General features: G+C 31.3%; 1 long non-coding RNA gene across 1 annotated transcript; it reads right to left on the bottom strand.

Annotated features, from left to right (window-relative positions):
- Positions 1-1,512: 1,512 nt before the first annotated feature.
- LOC143070752 (uncharacterized) lies at positions 1,513-3,068 on the bottom strand. Its single transcript, XR_012976680.1, has 3 exons — positions 2,983-3,068; positions 1,897-2,046; positions 1,513-1,693 (listed from the first exon to the last, which is right to left on the bottom strand). It is a non-coding gene; the product is annotated as an uncharacterized LOC143070752 (long non-coding RNA).
- Between the last annotated feature and the right edge of the window lie 516 nt (positions 3,069-3,584).

Here is a 3,584-nt window from a genome sequence, read left to right as displayed (position 1 = left end):
AACAAAGGTAAATAGTTATCAAAGGTACCAGCATTATAGTTTAGTACGCCAGACGCGCGTTTCGTCTACATAAGACTCATCAGTGACGCTCATTTCAAAATATTTATAAAGCCAAACAAGTACAAAGTTGAAGAGCATTGAGGATCCAAAAATCCAAAAAGTTGTGCCAAATACGGCTAAAGTAATCTATGCCTGGGATAAGAAAGTCCTTAGTTTTTCGAAAAATTCAAAGTTTTGTAAACAGGAAATTTATAAAAATACCCACATTATTGATATTTATGTCAACACAGAAGTGTTGACTACTGGGCTCGTTGTATCTCGTAAATAATTTAATTCACTGATTTGATCCACAAAAAAAACCCCATTCTTATACAGGTAAAAACGATGATAAACATTTATTATTCATCTTTAATATGAAATTAAATAGACCTAGAATAATTCAACAGCACGAGTTTGCTTAATCTATTTTTATCTATATTTATGTTTACATCGCTTATATGGTCATCGGATGACTTTAGAGATCAACTCGATAATTAATTAAATGGCGTGTAAACTAAAATCCACACGAAACGAAGTTACGCATTTTCATGCCCGTGCCCTGTTAAGTGTTTATTTTAGACTAATAGTTTGGATAAATGTTTAACAGTTTTTTATATATATATCTCGTAGCTGGTGCCCTCTTTATAGGTGTTACAAATATACATAAACGGTACAAGATTATTGCACCAGGTGAATATTTCAACAATCAATGTCTCTTCAGTGATGGTTAAATCTAATATATTTTAAAAACCAAATTACTTATACAATCTTTGAAGAGCAAATCAATTCAAGATGAATCTAAAGTTGAGCCAAGGTATTACACAGACTAAAGGGTGTAATTGTAGTCTTTTATATATCATAAAAGTTCATTCTCAAACTGCTAAACGAATACTTGATGTTTATTTAAGTGTGTCTCAAATTTAGTAAAATAATTAGTAAGAATATTACATTTTTGGTAACATTTGAATTTCTGATCCATCATTGTCAGATATCATTTACAACATATTTTTGTCGAAGTCTCTAATAAAAGTGTTAAACAAAAAGCACAGGTGACGCGTTTGTTTTCGTGTAGGCTACCAATCATGACTTGTAGAAGGGTCTTCCACGTAGGACTTTGTATTTCCAGCTGAAGAAAAATTATTTGAAACAAATAATTATAGATAAATGTTGGTAATCTCAAAGAGATTGATTTTTTACTTGCTGGCGAAAATGAGAAAAGCAATCGAGTTAGGCTGATCAATGGTGATCAGTTTATCGCTATTTTAACTATGACGACGTTGTTAATTTTATAAGTAACGACACGTGTGCCCTTAGTTTCTAGCGATAATTTTTCATATCACTCTACTGTGATGAGGAAGGAAATAACAGCCAGAGAAATTGAACGAAAATTGAAAAAATAGCGATCATGTTATAAATTCTTACAAGTTACTGTTTAATCAGTTGCAAAAATAAATATAATTGACTACCAATCATTCACACAGTTTCCCCAATGGCGACATCCAGTAGGACAAAATGCATACAATAATTCGGAGTATAAAGTCCTTCCATTTTCTGTTGTCCTGTACATGCTAGTTGCGTTACGTGAAAGCTCAACAAAGCAATAGTCTTTGATAACTCCGACAATCCATTCAACATAGTTAGTGTTACCTCCATGCTAAAATGACAGTTAAACTTAATATGTCAAAATGGAAATATTTCTATTAAGAAGAATAAAAATATAATATGTTCATGATCGTCTCTCCAAGTAATTTTTCTAATCATTGTCAAATTTTTATCAATTTCAATAGCAATTCAATTAATTCAATGCTATTTGTGTACTCAAACGAAATACAACAGTATGAAAAAAACCCATAATACCTTTATATCCCTCATGCATCCCTCAGTGAAAGCGTCTACGTTGAAACTCGAATACTGTTGACATAACCGAACTATTTCCATGCTGCTTGTATAATTTTCACAAAATACTTGTGCTTGGTATTTTGACCACATTTCTGGCCATGAAGGTTCCTGAAATAATTAAGATAAAACAATTTATAGGAATGCTTCTTTTTTTCTATCAGCTACTTGCATATATTTGTATCTGATTTGTACAGGATATAATACTAGATTTATTTCACTTGACTGGGCGGAGTTTAACTAGTTCGTTCATCATAGACCAGTCCATCTATAGACAGGAGTTTTAGGATAAACTCATAAATGAAGTGTCGAGTTATCGTCATTGATCCGGTTAACATTTGTAAATCTTAGTACATGTCTATGTGTATTCGCAAAATAAATAATTAGAGACAGCCGTTGATTTTCTTGTCAAGCAAAGTTAAACAAAACATAAAGAATTTGTCAAATTTAAAATTGATCATATTTAAGCTAGGACAAATAGGGTCTAACAATTTTATTTTCTATATATATTTTTCTTTGATAAAACACGTTTAAAATAAATCTGTCAATCAGAAAAAAATCAAACAGATTGAAACAATAGCCGATACTTTAAAAATAAAAAAAACTCTGCTCTAGCACATGTAGACATGGTAAATGCTATAAATCTAAACTATTTCATCCCTTATCGTACACTAAGTTATTTTCTTGTAACCCTGATGGGTGATTAGAAATCAGTAACAAACATATAACGGCAATCATCCTTATCACACAAATTTTCGAATAGACTGTCCTTATGCAAATTGAAACGTAAGCTCCGCCCGATCAGTTGAAAAAATTAGTAATACATCAGTACAAACCAGTAATCTGATAATTTTAAGCATAAATTATATTTATAGATTAGAATTCAATAATAAATTATGCTGAACTGAATACTACGAAGTTCCAATATGTATTGTTACATTATTAACATTAACCTGTGTCATAAGAAATTAATTTGCCTCCACAAGAAATTAAAATAAATGCATGTACTTTCATATCAAAATTTAGATATCATATATGTATATTCACCTGTGGGATATAACTCGGGTCAAAAGAAGAGTCATACGTCAAAGGGATTACTTCCTTTATATCATCTAGTGTTTTTCTATTCACGAAACTTCTTTTGTTTCTTGAATAAAGGCAACAGTAGTATACCGCTGTTCAAAACTCATAAATCCATGGACAAAAAACAAAATCGGGGTAACAAACTAAAACCGAGGGAAACGCATTAAATATAAGAGGAGAACAACGACATAACACTAAAATGTAACACACATAGACAAAATCCCACGAGAATAACAAATATAACATATATATATAACATCAAAACCAAATACATGAATTTGGGATAGACAAGTACCGTGACACGTCTTATCTTGAAAGTGTGCACTCATCAATGATAAATCGTTTACTTGATTCGGGTGTTGGCATGAATATACACCAATAGGTTGAGATAAATCACATTGAACGAACTCAAACTTGAGAATGGAAGGGTCAGCTATAGGACCTGCCTCTTTTTTACATGTGCAGTATTGTTGAGTAGGACGTAAGACAGTTTGATTTTGAGGCCGTTCAATAAACAGTTGTTGCAAGGCATCAGAAACTCTAAAAATATAACAAAATATAAATAA

The sequence above is a fragment of the Mytilus galloprovincialis genome, chromosome 4, assembly GCF_965363235.1.
Source record: "Mytilus galloprovincialis chromosome 4, xbMytGall1.hap1.1, whole genome shotgun sequence".
Lineage (NCBI taxonomy): Eukaryota > Metazoa > Mollusca > Bivalvia > Mytilida > Mytilidae > Mytilus > Mytilus galloprovincialis.
This window is presented reverse-complemented; position numbering and strand designations above follow the sequence as displayed.